General features: G+C 40.1%; 1 long non-coding RNA gene across 1 annotated transcript in view; it reads left to right on the forward strand.

Annotated features, from left to right (window-relative positions):
• The first annotated feature begins 52 nt into the window (after nt 1–52).
• LOC110209909 (uncharacterized) overlaps nt 53–18,413 on the forward strand; it is a 25,178-nt gene continuing 6,817 nt past the window's right edge. The window contains exons 1-2 of the long non-coding RNA XR_002324964.2: nt 53–206; nt 7,994–8,194. This is a non-coding gene — a long non-coding RNA (uncharacterized LOC110209909). The remainder of the gene's footprint in view (nt 207–7,993; nt 8,195–18,413) is intronic.

The following is an 18,413-nucleotide window of genomic DNA, read 5'->3' on the forward strand; positions in this document are numbered from 1 at the left end:
TCCCCTCCCCTCCCTCCCTTTCCCTGACTCTCCTCCCACTGAACTCTCCCTTCTTTCTGGTCCCTCCCTCTTTGCCAGTGGAATGCAGGGTTTCCTGGCCCTGAACCCACACAGCTGGAACCAACTCATTACACAACTCTAAATTCAGAGAAATCTGCTAGATAGCCAGCAAACTACCCCACCCTGGCCTCAGTGGAACCCAAGCTGTAAGTTGCACTGGAAGTAGAAGTGTGTGTGTGTGTGTGTGTGTGTGTGTGTGTGTGCATGTATCATATATATGTGGAGAGAGGAACAGAGAGAAACAAAAGAGAGAGAATATATATATATATATATATGTGTGTGTGTGTGTGTGTGTGTGTGTGTACATATGTGTGTGTGTATATATATACATATATGGATAGATAAATAGATAGATGGATAGATAGATACAGATATGTATTTGGGATCACAATATTCTTCCTATCAATAGCTTGTTGTGAGGATGAAATGTGATAATATATTTAAAGTAATTTGTCAATCTCAAAGCTCTATGTAAATGTCAGCTGTTGGTTATTCAAAGGGCATACCCCAGACTCCAGTCCTAATTCAGAGACAGAATAGAGAAGAATGAAAAGTACTCTTCCCTAGAGTACCGTGATGCACCATAATAATAACACATTTACAGGTACTTTTCTTATAGCCACCTTGTGACATGTGGTGCATATATTATTCCATTTGGTGGGTGAAGAAGCAGGAGCTCAGATAAGCTGAGTGACTTGCCTGTGTTCAGAGAGCTATGAAGTATCAGAACCCAAGTTTCCTCATTCTCTCTGTCCATTATGCCACTGGATCTGAGTTCTTGGTGCTAGAAATAGTGACCTGAGATTACCCATAGTTATAGGTTATCCATAATAATAGGACAAAATACTCCAGGGAAAGTCAGGAAGTGGGAAGCTCTTTAGAATGGATGGGTGGGGTGGTGCTTGCTTTCAATACTCCATACTGGGAAGGCTGAGATTGGAGATCCATTTTGAGTTCTGAGTTCCAGTAGGGTTAAAGTCAAGTGTGTGTCTGCACTGTCTCCCTGTGAGTGGAGGGCCACCAGGCTAGCTAAAGAGGGATGCACCAGCACAGGTCAGAAAAACAGAGAAAGTAGAAACTCCCAGGCTGCTCATTATTGAGATTGGGCCTTTGTATTTCCAGCATGGATGAGATAGGACCTCAAAACATAGTCTCAAAAAAAAAAGTAAGAAAGAAAGACAAACAAAAGGAATGGAATTGTGAATACACAAAGAGATGTAATTCCAAGGAGGAGGAAAACGTGAATTATCTGAAGGAAGGAAAACACAGATGTACAGGCAACTTGCCAGCCAAGTTAGACTTTTAAAAGATGCATAGAGGAGGCAGATCTCAGATGGCAGAGTAAAGGCAGACACTCGTCTGAGCTCTCCTCCAAGCCCCTCCAAATACCTTTAAATGATGACTCTAAACAAATTCTAGAGCAGCAAAACCCACAAAAAAAATGGAGTGAAACAATTTTTCAGCTCAAGCCAACTTAGAAGGTCAGCAGGAAAGGTCTGTGGCACCTGATTGAGAGTGGAGCACAGCTCAGCACAGGATACAACAGCACAGCCCTGGTCCCAGCAAACCAGGAGCAGGCCTCAGGAGCCACTGAATCATCAGTGGCAATAGCTGCTTGCAGAGCTCTCAGCCCTCAGATAGTAAGGACATTGAACAAGAAGGAGATTGCAGGGGTCTCTTTGCTAGCACTGAGGACAGACTCTGTTGCTTTGCCCATACTTGGATCCAGGTCACAGTCCTGGGTGGCAGTCCCAGGGTAAGGAGAAGCACTAGCACAACAAAGCTTGTGGCCACAGCGGAGTGGGGACTCCTCACTGTTCCAGGGCAAAAAAGAGTGCTTGTGGTTACTCACAGACTAGAGCATAGACCAGGAAAGTAGTAAACACTCCTTAGATCATACCATCTTGGAAGAACTGAAAACTTACAAATCCCTAGAAGAATCTCTGAAGACAGCTGCACAAAACCCCTGAAGCTTGAGTCAGTGCATCGTCCACCCTGGAATAAGAGCCCTACTAAAACAAAAGAGTTAAAAAGTCAAGTATTTGGATAGGGAAATGAGCAAACAACAGAAAAGAAATTCTAGCCATAGAAAGTTACTATGGGACAAGGAAGATCAAAACACTCACTTAGAAGAAGATAACAAAGTCAAAGCTCCTACATCCAAAGCCTCCAAGAAAAATATGAATTAGTCTCAGGCCATGGAAGAGCTCAATAAGGATTTTCAAAATCAAGTCAGAGAGATAGAGGAAAAATTGAGAAAAGAAACAAAAATGATGCAAGAAAATCATGAGAAACAAGTCAACAGCTTGGCAAGGGAGACACAAAAAATACTGAAGAAAATAACACCTTAAAAAATAGACTAGGCCAATAGGTATAAAGACTAGGTATAAAAAGTCAATGAGAAGAATGCCTTAAAAAAAAACAGAATTGGCCAAATGGAAAAAGCGGCACACAATTTCACTGAAGAGGAAAATTCCTTAAAAAGTAGAATTGAGCAAATGGAAGCTAATGATTTTATGAGAAATCAAGAAACAATAAAGCAAAACAAAAAGAATTTAAAAATAGAAGACAATGTGAAATATCTTATTGGAAAAACAACTGACCTGGAAAATATATCCAGGAGAGATAACTTAAAGATTATTTGACTATCTTAAAGCCATAATTTAAAAAAAAAGAGCCTAGACATAATCTTTCAAGAAATTATTAAAGAAAACTACCCTGATATTCTAGAACCAGAGGATAAAATAGAAATTGAAAGAATCCACCAATCACCTCCTGAAAAAGATCCCAAAATGAAAATTCCCAGGAATATTATAGCAAAACTCCAGAGCTCCCTGGTCAAGGAGAAAATATTGAAGCAGTCAGAAAGAAACAATTCAAGTATTGTGGAGCCACAGTCAGGATAACACACTATTTAACAGCTTCTACCTTAAAGAATCAGAGGGCTTGGAATAAGGTATTGCCAGAGGGCAAAGAAGCTAGGATTACAACCAAGAATCACCTACCCAGCAAAACTAAGTATAATCCTTCAGGGAGGAAAATGGATATTCAATGAAATAGAGGACTTTTAAGTATTCTTGATGAAAAGACCAGAACTGAATAGAAAATTTGACTTTCAAATACAATACTCAACAGAAGTATAAAAAGGAAAATAGGAAAGGAAATCAGTGACTTAATAAGATTAAGCTGTTTACATTTCTGCCTGGGAAAATGATACTTAAAACTCATAAGAACTTCCTTATTATTAGGGCAGTTAGGAGTATATATAGATAGAGGGTACAGGTATGAGTTGAATATGAAGGGATGATATTAAAATAAAATAAAATGAAGGGGTGAGAGAGGAATGTATTGGGAGAAAGAAAAAAGGAGAGGTAGAATGGGGTAAATTATCTCACATAAAAGAGGAATGAAAAAGTTTTTACAGTAGAAGAGAAGAGAGAGGAGATAAGGGGAAATGAGTGAACCTTCCTCTCATCAGAATTGGGTCAAAGAAAGAATAACACACACACTCAATTGGATATAAAAATCTATTTTATCTTATAGGAAAGTAAGAGGGGAAGGGAATGGGGGGGTGATAGAAGGGAGGGCAGATTGGAGGAGAGGGGACTCAGAAGCAAAACACTTTTGAGGAGGGACAGGGTGAAAGGAGAGAGAGAGAATAAAATAAACAGGGAGTGGGGGGGAATAGGATAGAAGGAAATTCAGTTAGCAAACATAATTGTGTAAAAAATTTTGAAGCAAGCTCTAACAAAGGCCTCATTTCCCAAACACATAAGAAATGAGTCAAATTTATAAAAATAAGAGCTATTCCTCAATTGATAAATGATCAAAAGATGAGAATAGTTTTTCAGATTTTAAATTTTAAAATGAATTTAAAATTTTAAGAACAAATGTTAAAAATTGTTTTTACATGTAACTGGGGAAAAATAAAATACTAAACAAAAGATGATAGAGAAGTTGGAGGCAAGGGTTACTAACCTAGGGTCCATCAATCTATCGGTCAATAAGTACCTATGACACACTAGGTATTGTATTAGGAGATGGGGATACAGAGAAAGAGCACACAAAAACATGCCATGGTCCTATAAAAATGGTATGAAGACTACCAATACTCAGAATAAGCTGAGGCTGACATGGAAAGCTAAGGACAACAAAAAGAGTATTCTGGGGTCTGTCGGGTTTTTTAGCGATGTTAGGGGACGTAGAGAGATGGCGTGGTGTGGTGTGGTGTATTATAATGGTGTTAAACTCACATAGAAACAGGGGGCCACTAAACCATATATAGAGATCTCTGCTGGCTATATAATGACTTAGTTTTCAAATGCAACATTATCTATGGTTTACTGTGTTTATATTTCTTTTGTAAAATTTTCCAACTACATTTTAGTCTGATTTGGGTTACGTTTAGCAGTATTATGGATTTCAGGTGACCCACAGGCCTTGTGTCTGGCCCCTCTGGTGTAGAGGCTGGAGAAGTATCCTCAGAGCCATGAAGACCTGGGCTCAAGTCCTCTCTCTGACAAAGAATGGTTGTGACTCTGGGTGAGTTACTTCAACTCTCAATGTTCTGGACAACTTTCTAAGATCATAAATTGCACAGAAGGTGCTAACCTGTATTAGTAGAAGGAGTTTCTTCATTTTGGAGTTCTCTTTTTAGTGAACTCATCAAATTAGTACCTATTCCTATGGAATAAAGGGAGAACGAGGATGGAGCCAAGGTAGTGGGGTAGCAAGAAGTACAGAGAGCATTCCCTCCCCACCCCCAACTCAACTTCCTCCAAACACATCTAGAAAATCTGCCAGACTAAATCCTGCTCAAGAAATCCAAGAAAAATCTGTGTCATTTGTTCAGTCTAATTTGGCATAGGGAAACAGAGTGTCTGCTGAACTGGGAATGGAGTCTGGCCAGGAACTGAGTACTCCAGGGCCCAGGGACTGTGCCCAAAGATAAGATGAGGACCTAGGACCACACTGGAACAAGTGTCAACTGGTAGCTTTGTTGGTCACAGACCCAGGGCAGAGAGAGGAGGGGGCCTGCACCTTGGTGTAACAATCCAGGGTGAGATGCAATTGCAAGCTTTGGACTGTGTACCTAGCAAGAAGCAAGTTTAGAAGCAAGTACAAACTTTGCGGTTCTGACCCCAAGAGTGAAGCAGACTCTCAGTTCTAGCTTCTATGCCCATCTGAAGCCTGCAGAGGAAGAACAAAGGCAGAAATACCAGACCAAAAGGAAGCCTACAGTTCTGTCACTCTGCATCAGCAGAGCTGTTCAGCTGGCTGATAGAGTTTGAGTACAGCAGCAGTCCACTGTTGCTCAGATAAGAAACAAGGTCAAAGACTTGTAGGGATCAGACTAAGGGAACAGTAAATCAGCCTTTGCCCTGGATCATACCTCTTTGGGAACAGGAAAGCTTGCAGGTCCCTAGCCTGAGCTGTCCCTGAGAGCCTGGAATAACACCACACTTAACACGCCAAGAAAACAGCATCAGGACCAATCTAGATCTTTCTTCCAGAAGTGTGAAAAGTGTGGCCTGTCTGAACTCAGAAATTAGGCTGGAAGAATGAGCAAACAGAAAAAGAATCCCACCATAAAAAACAGAGGAGACAGAAACTTGGAAGAAGAAAATGACTCCAAAACATCTACAAGCAAATCCTCAAAGAAAAATAGCTTGGACATGAATTCAACTAGAATCCCTAGAAGTGATGAAGCAAAACTTTTTTAAAAGAGTTTACCAAAAAAAAATATTTATAAAAGAAATGAGAGCACTGGAGGGAAAAAATGGAAAAGAAATAAGAATTATAAAAGAAAGCATTGGAAAGGGAATTAACAGCTTCATACAAGAGGTACAAAAGCTTGCTAAAGCAATACATTCCCTGAAAATTGGAATGGAACAAATGGAAGCCAATGACTCCATGAAGCAACAGTAAATACTAAACAAAGTCAAAAGATTTTTTTTAAATAGAAGAAAATATAAAGTATTTCATAGGAAAAAAAACTGACCTTGAAAACAGACCAAGGAGAAAAATAATTTAAGAATCATTTGACTAACTGAACATCATGACTAAAAAAAAGATAAAAGAAAACAAAAGAAAAGCCAAGTCATCATAATTTTAAAAATTTTAAAAATAAAACTGCCAAGATGACTTGGAACTATAAGGTAAGGTAGAAATAGAAAGAGTCCATTGATTACCTGCTAAAAGAAATCTCAAAATGAAAACCCTCAGGAACATTGTAGACAAAATCCGGTGTCCAGATCAAAGAAAAAAATATAAAAACAGTCAGAAAGGAAGGATTAAAGTGCCAAGGAATCACAGTCATAATCACACACAGTTTAGAAGCTATCATCATAAATGATCAGAGAGCTTAGAATGCAATACTCTAAAAGGCAAAGGATGTGGGACTATGGCCAAGAATAATTTACTCAGAAAAATTAAGCATAATCCTAGAGGAAAAAAATTAAACCTTTAATAAAATAGAAGACTTCCAAGCATTCCTGATGAAAAGACCTGAGCTATGGGAAAAACTTTCAAGTTCAAACACAGGAGTTAAGAGAAACACAAAAAAGTAAATATGAACAAACAAGGATAAAGGATTTTTGAAAGGCTAAATGACTTGCACTGTATTGTAGGAAGATAGTACATGTGATCCCTCTGAATCCTATCATCAAACTATCCAACTAAGGTCAAAGAGTCCAACTAAACAGAAGGGCTGAGAATGATTCTGCTATGTCTTGGTGATCTTAAAAAGAAGAATATAGGGGAGGGGAAGAGGACTATACTAGAGGAGGGAAGGAAGAGGAAGGTTAGGGAAAATTACCTCACATAATCATATTGTGCATGTAGAAGTCTATACAAACTACAAGGAAGGGGTAATGGGAATGGCTGATACTTAAACTTCATTCTCATCTTACCTGGTCAAAGAATGGAAGAATACATGCACCACAGTTGAGTGCAGAAAGGCATTTTACTCAACAGGGAATTAGGGCAAGGAGGGAAGGGAGAAAGAGAAATTAGAAAAAAATATATAGAATAAGAGAGGGATTAGTCCTAAGCAAAACAAACTCTAAGAGTATACAAAAATATTTATAGCTCTTTTTGAGGTGACAAAGAATGGGAATCATAGAAAGTACCCATTGATTGGAGAATGGCTGAATATGTTATTGTTTATAAGTATGATGAAATACTATTGTGGTATAAGAAATGATAAAGGGGCTATTTTTTTTATGAGGCAATTGGAGTTAAGTGACTTGCCCAGAGTTACACAACTGTGTGTCAAGTGTCTGAGGTCCGATTTGAACTTAAATCCTCCTGACTCTAGGGCTAGTGCTCTATCCACTGTGCCATTTTCAAAGAAACCTGGGGACATTTATATAAAATGATGCAGAGTGAAGTGAATGGAGCCAAGAAGACAATTTATACAATGATGACTACAGCACTGAGCCAAGTTTAATCTGATGAAAATTAATAGGACTAAAAATCCTTCCTTTGGGTTAAAAAAAAATCAGTTTCATAAGTAGAAATAAGAGAAGCATTACCAGGCAGTGTTTTATCTGAAAAGTACCAGGATGTTTTGATGGAGTGCAAATGTAAAATGAGTAAAAAATGTAACATGCCATAAAAAAGATAATGTGATTTTTTGTTGCATTAAGAGATGAATGGGGTCTAGGAACCCAGTCTAGGAACCTGTACTTTTTTTATAAAAGAAATGAGAGCACTGGAAGAAAAAAATGGAAAAGAAATGAGAATTATAAAATTGTAAAATTTGTAATTATAAATTAATTATAAATAAAAATTATAAAATTATTCTTTAGCGAGGATATTGATAATCTAGAGATTGTTCACAGGAGGCAACTGGAAGGGTTGTGTGAAGGGTATCAAGTTTCTGTCAAGTGAGAATCACTTCAAGGAAGTGAGAATGTTTATCTTCGGGCAGGAAAGGCTCAAGGGAACATGACAATCCTCTTCAAGTCCCGGAAAAGCTGCCATGGAGTCTGCTTGGTCCAGGAGGGGAAAACCAAGAACAACTTCATCTTTGTAACATCTCTCCACTATTTCTCCTTCTCTCCTCTAATACTGTCGCCACCTGGTGTGGGCCCTCATCTCCTCACTTGTGGACCTTTGCCATATCCTGCTGGTAGGTCTGTTTGCCTCATTTTTGTCTCTCCTCAATCCAACTTATCCTTCATTCTGCCACCAAAGTGATTTTCATAAAGTGAATGTCTGACCATGTCACCCCTTACTCAGTATACTCCAGTAGCTCTCTATTGATGTCAGGATGAAATATGAAAGGGGGCAGCTAGATGGTGCAGTGGATAGTGCATTGGGTTTAGAATCTTGAAGACTCATTTTCATGAGTTCAAATCTGGCCTCAGACATTTGGTGCAATGAGCAGGGCATTGGGCTGGGAGTCAGGAAGACTCATCTTCATGAATTCAAATTTGGTCTCAAACATTGACTACCTGTGTGACCCTGGGCAAGTCACTTAGCCCTCATTTATCCCTTATGCCTCAGTTTCCTTAACTGTAGCAATGAGCTGTAGAAGGAAATGTCAAACCACTCCAGTATCTTTGCCAAGAAAATCCCAAAGTGGGGTCACAAAGAGTTGGGCACAGCAACAAAAATCCTCTGTTTGGCATTCAAAGCCCTTTATAACTTAGCCCCTTCTACTTTTCCCATCATCTCACACCTTGTTCCCTGACATGTTCTCCTTTTTCTTTTTTCAATGACACTGGCCTCCTTGCTGTTCTATAGATAAGACACTCTCTCTCAGCTCTAGGCATTTTTTCCTGGCTGCCCCATATGTCTGAGATGCTCTCCCTCTTCAGCTCTACCCCCTGGTTTCCCTAGATTCCTCTAAGTCCCAACAAAAAGCCCACCTTCTAGAGGAAGCCTTTCCCAACACCTCTTAATTTTACTCCCTTCCCTCTCTTAATTGTTTCCTATTTATCTTGTTTATCCCTTGTTTGTATACATTTGTTTGCTTGTTGCCTAATTCCCCCAATAGATTGGAAGATCCTAGAAGGCAGAGTCTGTTTTGCCTCTTTCTGTATTCCAAGGGCTTAGCACAGCACATGGCACATAGTAGGTACTTAAAAGTTTATTCACTGACTGATGATGGGTAGAAATTACAAAGGAGGCAGGTTAAAGCTGGAAATCAGGAAACATTTCCTGACAACTAGAACTGTCTGAAAGCAAAGTGAGATGCCTTCAAGTGGGATGAGTTCATTGGTGGGCTTCAAGCAAAGACTGGATGGCTACTTCTCAGATGAGTTGTGGCAGATACTGTTTTTTCGCTTGGAGTTTGACTAACTTTCCAATGAGATAATGTAAATAAGTATACATCATGTCTGAAATACCAACCATACAACTATCACATCAACTGATCATATCAATGATGCAACTACAGGATAGGAAAGACATGTCTAGATTGCAGTTCATATGAAAAGGGCCTAGGGTTTAGTGGATTTCAATTTCTGTGGAAGCCCCCAGTGTTCTGTGACAGGGCAGGGATGTGCTGGAGCCAGCTCATACTGTCTCAGGAGAGCTGATTGTTAAATTTTCAGTGTGAGCATCAACACCGGAGACATTGACAAATGCTACAAATAAAAGCTTGATTTATTGTTTTCTTGATTTTCTAATCTAGACTTAAGAAAGTGATGGAGAAAATGTTAATAATGCAGATTAAAGTGAAAAGTGTGAAATGCGTAATTTTTTTCAGAGATCTGGTTGTTAAATATTTGCATCCTAGAATAGGAGGAAGGAGAAGAGAAAGCTGACTGGACCTGAGGGATCATGTCTAAAATGAGGGAAGAGTTCTAAAATCTGCTCAGGTCAGATCACATCTTGAGTATTTTGTTTGATTCTGTGCACCATATTTTAGGGAGAATATTGACAAATTGAAACATGTGCAGAGGAGAACAATCAATACAGCAAGGAAACTAAAAAGCTATGCCCAAAAGGATCAGTTGAAGGAACTGGATTCTTTAAGCCTATAAAAGAGAAGGTTTGGGGGAACTTAATAACTAACTTAAAGTGTTTGAAAGGTCACCATGTGGGGAGGGAATAGATTTTATTTTATTTTATTTTATTACCTTATAAGACAGAACTTGAAACAACATGTAGACTTTGCAAAGCAGCAAATTTAGGACCTATATGGGTGGGGGGAGAGGAATTGCTATCATTCAAAAGTAATACAGGCTGCCTTAGGAGGGAGGGACTTTTCCATCACTGGAAATCTTTAAGCAGAGGCTGAGTTACCCCTTTTCTTTCTTTTTCCTTTTGGTGAAGCAATCAGGGTTAAGTGACTTGCCCAGGGTCACACAGCTAGTAAGTGTCAAGTGTCTGAGGCTCTATTTGAGCTCGGGTCCTCCTGACTCCAAGGCCTGAGCTCTGTCCACTGCACCACTTAGCTGTCCCTGATTATTCCTTTTCTTAATGTTATAAAATAGGTTCCTGCTCAGATATGGGTTGGCCTGGATGCCCTCTCAGTTCCCTTTTAGCTCTGAAATTCTATGATTCTATGATCCTTATCTCCCTAACCATTCTTATTCCTTCAGCCTGATCAACATGCCCATTATATGAATCCACATAAGCAACTTCTTTGTCAAATTCCCATAGTGGCTATTCCAAATCTTTTCCATTCTCCTCAAATTACCAATCCCACCCTTTACCTCTTTCACTCTTTGCAGATGGCTACAGATCTTACATTTTTGGTAAGATTAAGACCACTTACCATCAGGTCACTCACCTTCCCTTCTCTTCACCTTAAAATGTCTGTCTTCACCCATCCTGTCTTGCTTTACTTCTAATATTTAAGGAAGAACTCTTTCTCCTCTCCTCTTTATTGCAAGTTGATATGACCCTCTTCTACCTCCTCTCAGTCCTTGTCCATTAATATCCTCTCTCTTGCATCTTTCATCTCTCATCATCTTTCATCATCTTCACTGACTTTCTTCCACCATCAATCTTGCCCTTCCCATCTAGTTATAACTTGCTTGCTCTCCTATACCCTAAAAAAACCTCCTCTTGATTTTTTCAATCTCCCTCAAGATACCTAATTATCTTGCTCCCTCCCTTAACCACTAGACTTCTTGAAAGAGTTATCTACACTTAATTCCTCATCATCCATTCACTCTCTTGTAAGATATTTTTCACTCTTCCCTCTCTATTGGAATGGCTTGCTCCAAGGTCACTGATAACCAATCAATAGCCTTATCTCAAGTCTCATCTTCCTTGATCTTTTTGCAAACTTTAACCATATTGACCAGTTCCATCCCAACTTCACAATGCTATCTTTCCTGTTGGCTTTTTTTCACATTAATTATACTATCTTCATTGAATTTTTTTTTTATTAACGTGGTCCCTGGATCATACTTGGAGAATCACTGTGCCAACCTGAGGCATGTTTAGTTTCTGTTCCTCTGGTCATACTGTTGACTATCTGAGTAAGACCCTGTGATTTCCACATCAGTCCCCACCAGGGAGTGTTTCCTAGTCAGACCACTTCCTTACAATGTCCCTTAAGGGAAGAAACATCAGGGTGAGAAGGAAAGAAGTATAGCTTAATTGTCTATGTGGTGAAATTTCAGGGACACAAGAGAGGCTCCCTCTGCCTAGAAACATCTGCCCAGAGATTGTAGGCTTACGTGATGCCTGCTACCCCAGGTAGCTGAGATTACAGGAGAATCTCAAGATACTCTTATGAAATACTACAAAGAGATGGTAGGGAGGCACAGCAAGGGAGGCCAGTGAAGACACTGACAACTTCTCCATTATCTTGGGCTAGCCCTGAATCTGGCCTCTAAGGCCATAGCATCGTCCTTGACCCTGAGCAGGGAAGGACCCTCTGTTATTATTCACTGGGAAGAGAGTAATCCTTGCAGTGACTCTTCCCAAGGGGAAAAAGATGAGTGATAAGTGTCCCAGTCCACTGGAGCTGCTCTGGGGACTTAGGAGGCTTGCACAAAACACCAAGACCAAACAGTGATGCTAAAAGTAAGAAGTCTTTACTTGGCACATTTTACTTTACACAAGGGAAAGCTTGAGGCATAAGGGGATACACAGGAATGGAAGCAGAGAGGAGAAGGCAGGGACAACAGGGGAAGGATGAGCAGTCTCCAGGCTATGGCAGGAGAAGGAAAAGGATTCATAATGGTCCTCCAAAGAGTTTAGTCCTTTTGTCTTGGCATGTCCATCTTCTCCTCTCTGGTCGTTCCTTCTAATGATTGTGGGAAACTGCCTGGAGGCCTTCTCTCTACTGAGGCTCTTCTACCTCTTCCCTCCCCCCTCCAATCAACTCTTGGTATTGAAAGGCAACACTTCTAAGACTACAGGAGCCATTATATATATATATATATATATATATATATATATATATATATATATATATATATATATATATATATATGTATGTGTGTATGTATGTATGTATGTATGTATGTATGCACATTAGGAGAGAAGCCCCCTTACTGGGTCAACAATGAAATAGGCCAGCACCTTGAGCTTTATACGGGGAGAGGTCAGGGTAGGTTCTTGCTCAGGTTAGTTTTCCAGTTCTATTGTCACAAGGGGGGAGTTGTAAGGAGATTGCATGAAGCATGGACATTCCTAGAATAAAAGATAACAGCCATAGAGAATTTTCTAAAAAGAGAGATAGAGACGGAGAGCTAGATACAGAGAGAGAGAGAGAGAGAGAGAGAGAGAAGGAGAGTGAGAGAGAGAGAGAGTGAGAGAGGGAGAGAGAGTGAGAGAGGAGAAGAAGGAAGAGAAGGAAGAGGAGGAGGAAGAGGAGTAGTAGTGGGCTACCTCTAGAGCAGAGAGAAGAAAGAAAACCTCACACCCCACAAAATGTTTGGTTTGGTTTGGTTGCTTTCCTGATGACCACAATGAAGAAAGGGGCAAACATTTGAGGTAAGGCTCTGTCCTCTGACAGGCTTTATAGGAGGGTCCCTAGTCCACCTCAGCTCCTCAGTTTGTCCATCTAGAAGCCTGGAAGAATTATCTCTTGCTTCCACAAGTGGCCATTTAGGAATACCTGGTCCAACATCTTCACACCTCTGGATGAAGACACCAGAGAAAAAGTTTTGACTTTGCAGAACTGCAGCTTATATAGTAATTGCTTAATAAATACTTTTTCTTTCCATAAATCAATAAGTGGTTACTAAGTGCCTACTATGTGCTAGGAAGTGTACTAAGTGCTGAGGATGCAGAGAAAGACAAAAGACAAGCCCTGCATTCAAGAAACTCAGTCTAATGGTGGAGACAACATTCCCCCAAGTAGGTGCAAACTATATTCAATATTAATTGGAAATAATCAACAGAGGGAAGACACTGGGATTAAATGGTGTCAGAAAAGATACTAAGATGAAACAGTATCAGGAAAAGAAGGGAGGAATTTCTTTGGGACCCAAAGGAAGCTAGGCATGCCAGGAGGCTTTCTGAAAGGAGGAAGAGCATTCATTTAGTCAGGCTTAGACAGGTACAGGATAGGGTGGGCTGTTCATTCCACATCCAGTAAGAACCCAAGGACTAGGGCAGGGGATCAGACTGGTGTGACCTTGGAATGTAGCAGAATTGCAGAAGTGAGGCTGGATTTCATGGAGCTCCTGGGGTGAACAACAGCCCCAAATTGCTGAGCTGGTGAGAAACAACTCACAGAGTTCACGTAATGACAGTGAACTTGCCTACACTGGGTGTTGGGCCTCACTCAGAATTGATGCAGAGCGAAAAAGAGAAAAGTCCTGTCCCTATAAATGTAGCAGTTCAGGGGACAGGCCATTGCTGTCCTTTGTCACATATTTCAGCAAAATGTCCCAGTTTTAAGATTCAGCACATTCCCCAACTCATGGGCCTTACCCTTGCCTTACCATTTCTTGGACTTGCTCCTTCTTGTTCTTTGTCTCATATCTGCTCCAGATAAGACCTCCACCCCAAGGCACATGGTGCTTGATTAGAACATCTCGCCTAACATGAGTGTACTTTATGCCCTGATTAGCTTGTGAGTGATATGACTGAAGAGCTTGCCCATATCTGAGAGACCCCATTGGAGAATTCTGAAATGCTTGCCCCTTTATGAAAACTCTCCAGAATGTTTGCCTAGAATTAGGACTGTAATGGGGAAAGGCTGATTAGTTCAGAATTACCACTTTTCCTATCTCCTATTTTTAGAACCTATAAAAAGCTGGTAGACTGAGAGCTCACCAGACATGAGTTTTTGAGCTATTAATCAAAGGCAGAGGAAAATCCCTCAAAGTGGCCACTAAACTACAGTACTGACTAAAAACAGTTAGCCATATTGAAAGTATTGACCCCTTCACTCCAGCCACCTACCTAAAGTAGTTGCTGTGCTCCCAAGGACCCCAGTATATTCAGAAATCTGGGACCCAAAGCTTAGTTGAAATGTGTAACTTTGCCAATAAACAATTTTGGTCAACTGTGTGGCGAGAGTAGGAAAGAAGACTTCATGTTCAAGTGCCTCCTGTGATACATACCAACCGATAGTTCACAAATCACTTAATCTTTCATTGCCCCAGCATCTGAGTGCTCACAGATTATCGACTGCACACAACTGCAAACTCCAGGAGCTCCTGCACACCCATGAAATCACATGTGCAGACCCTAAAAACCCATCAGCAACCACAAACATTCAAACAAAATGTAAATGACAAATATGTGGTAAATGAGTAGAATTTATAAATAAATACATTGAGAGAAGTCTTCTTTCCTACTTTTTTTTCCCCCTAGAGACAAATAAAACAAGCCTGATTCCTCTTCTAAATATGTCTTTTTCTCCATTCTTCTGGAAGTCATACTGCTGGCCTGTCAGCAGAAAGCAAATTGTGTCCCTTGGGCCAGTCCAATAGGGTTGGTTTTTTTCACCTCAAAGTGTGGATTCTGAGCCAAGAAAGGAATCCACTCTTGCCACACAGTTGACCAAAATTGTTTATTGGCAAAGTTACACATTTCAACTAATCAAAATTGGCCAATCAAAATTGGATGGATATATTCATCTGGGATTTTGTTAGCAAAGCCAATAAGCATTTATTCAGCACCCATCATGTTCAAACTATTCACAATTTGTAAAAGAAATTTTTTTACAAAAGAATTTTATTGACTTGTTTCCTTCTGAATTCTTCTGATGTATTTTCTATCTCTTCATTTAAAAAACTGCTTTCTTTTTAAAAAAAACATAAATGTAGTTTGTATAATTTTCTGACTCTACTCTGTTTGCTTTGCATGATTTTATGTAAGCCTTTCCAAGTTTTTTTGTATTCTTTGGATTTTGCCGTTTCTTATGGCACAATAACATTCCATTACATCCAGATACCTCGAATTATTTAGCCATTCCCCAGTCACTGGATGTATGTTCTGTTTCCAGCAGAGGCTGGTTAAAATCATTTAAGAGCCTTTGAAATAAATAATCTTGTTCAGTGACTTTCTGATCATAAATATCAGCCAAGGCCTAAAACAGGGAAATAGACACTTACCAAATGTCTTCACCTGTGTGCCTGGCCCACAGCTCGATGACGGATTGATTGAGAGCACATATTTTTAATAATCTGATTCTAATGGCAGGGGTGTGCTGGGTCCACACTCTCATTATTTCCTGTTATGATTAAAGCTACATAACACCAGTCACCCACTAAGATCTTTCTCAAATTCTCAGCAGTGCAATGATCCAAGACAATTCCAAAGGATACATGATGAAAAATGCTATTTACATCCAGAGAAAGAACTAAGGGAGTCAATGCAGATCGAAGAATACTATTTTCACTGTATTTTTTCATGTTTTTTTTCTTTTAGTCTTTTTCTTTCTTTCACATGATGACTAATATGGAAATATGTTTTCTGTCATTGTACATATATGATCTATATCAAATTGCTTACTTAAGTCTTAGGGAGGAGGGAGATGAAGTGGGGAGGGAGAAAATTTTTTTTCATTTTTTAAATCTTTTAAAAATTAATATTAAAATTTGTCTTTATATGTAGTCAGAAAAAAAATAAAATACTATTTTAAAATAACACCTATCTCAAGCCCGTAGTTGTCAATGAAACACCTTCCTTGACTACCCCAACCTTTACTGCTCTGATGCTTTTCTGTAACTTTTTTTGTATGTAGAATTGCACTGCTTATAGGGAGAGCTGGCAGGGAAGTAGGAGAAAAGTGTTTAGCATTATCCAACCTTTTTCCATCAGGTTGGACCTGGAGGGGGATGGTAGTGGGAGAGATCGGGATTTGATGGAATACAACTGGCATGGTGGGAGTTGAAGGGAGTTTTTCTCACTGAAAGTGGCGGCTCAGTTAGAATCCAAGGCCCTCAAAAGACAAATCTATCCTATGTCTTTGGCCTTCTGTTGACTGACCAGCTGACTGTGGCTCTGTGGTTTCACACACACACACACACACACACACACACACACACACACACACACGCATTGAGGTAGCCCCTGGGACTTTGTGCTAAAAAGAATTTTCACAGGAATGGAAAGAGAACAAAATTTCCCTAGGAGACCAGCAGGTGGCAGGAGAAAAGAGAGAGCAGCCCAGATGAAGAGGTCCAGTAAATAGATGGCTGAACAGTGCACAGAATAGCCCTGCAGGAAAGCCCATCCACCCATAGCTTGCTAACATCCTCTGGACCAGACAGATGATGTCTGCAGCTCTTCGGCAGTGGGAAAGAGCCAGCAGCTACATCAGAGGCAGAGAAGATTCTGGCAGACACCATCCTGGAAACATCTCAAAGCACGAGTTTCTCTAGCTCTGTATCCCATGAGGGTTCCCATGTGCTCATCACATGTATTTTCTGTGTGTGTCCCTTTTATAATCATAATGTATGATCGATGTGAGATCCCGATGTGTATATGGGTAGAGTTTCCTTGTCATTTGTTTCACTCTGCTGCTTCATTAAATGTCTTTTGCTTTGAAATAATATGACTTCTGGCTAGTCTGGTAAAAGGAACGTTGGTGGGTGCTTGTGAACTGCCGATTCCAGCCCAAAGCATGACTTGAAACTGGGATAGCTTTCAGGGAGCCCATAATGAGGGAAGGTTGAGTTATCTCCTAGTTTCACACTTATCTTTATCAATAATGCCTTATAAGTGTCAGTTATCTTTTTTATCTATCTTAGTTTTGTCTTGCCAATTATAATATAAACTCAGCATTGTACTGGAAAGAGAAACAAACCTGTGAGAGGGCCTGGGTTTGAATACTAACTATGTTGCCTACTAGCTATATGATCTTGGTCAAGTCACTCCACTTTTCTGGCTCTCAGTTTCTTCATATGAAAAATGAGAACACTAGACGTTCTTGCAGTTCTAAATTTATGATACCAGCATCTCAATTTGTATTTCCCCTACCTAGTACAATGCTGAGCACAAAACCAACAGGCACTAGAGTATAATATATTAGTTCTGCCAGGAGAAAACAGGTTTCAGGGGCCACTTAGCTACCCTGAACCAATTCATTCTGCCTCTGCAGTCTCTTTCCCCAAGCCCTGAAAACTTAGGGCCCTGGAGCTGGAGAAGTTCCAGCCACAACCACTTCTAGCCACTAGGTGGCAGACTACCTCCATCTCTCTATTGGCTATATAGCAGTTCTCAGGACTTCACTCTCCAGCTCACATATGCACTAGCAAGGAGGGTTCCTAGGGAAGGGCTGAGAGATGTCTCCTCCTCAGGGCTCTGGGGGTATCTCTGACAGGCATGGATTTCTCTCTGAAGCTGTAAGCTCAAGCCCCCACTCTGATGTGTTCTCTCCAATATCCATTGGCAGTTAACAGTACCTCCCTGAGATCATTAATGGACCCAGTGATAAGTGCCCCTACCATCAATATCACCAATTAACACCAATCAAGTTTTTTTTGTTTTGTTTTGGTTTTGCTTTTTTGGTGAGGCAGTTGGGATTAAATGACTTGCCCAGGGTCACACAGCTAGTAAGTGTCAAGTGTCTGAGGTCCGATTTGAACTCAGGTCCTCCTGACCAAACAGGTTTTGTAAAAAGATATCTAATATGATGAATTAGGTAAAGAACAGAAATTCAAAAGACTTCCCTCCAGGGATATACTCCCCATCTCTTCCATCTCAGTTCCTGGTAAGAGTTAAAGCAATTGTGACAAAGCTTTCTCCCCACCCAGTTCATTTCTGAATGTGCCATGGCCATTGGGTAAGTGACTCCTTGCTTAAAGTGTACAGTGTCAGCTCTCAGGCCAATTCATTGTTAGGTTAGATCCCATAAGTTGTTGGTACCTCACCTGGCCTGGCTGCCAGCAAACTATAATATGAACCTTACGAAAAATTGCAAAACAATGTACCAAAGGAAGGAATGTAAATGGGAAGTTGCTCCATCCCAAACAGAG

Source organism: Phascolarctos cinereus, unplaced genomic scaffold (assembly GCF_003287225.1).
Source record: "Phascolarctos cinereus isolate Bilbo 61053 unplaced genomic scaffold, phaCin_HiC Scaffold_5;HRSCAF=322, whole genome shotgun sequence".
Lineage (NCBI taxonomy): Eukaryota > Metazoa > Chordata > Mammalia > Diprotodontia > Phascolarctidae > Phascolarctos > Phascolarctos cinereus.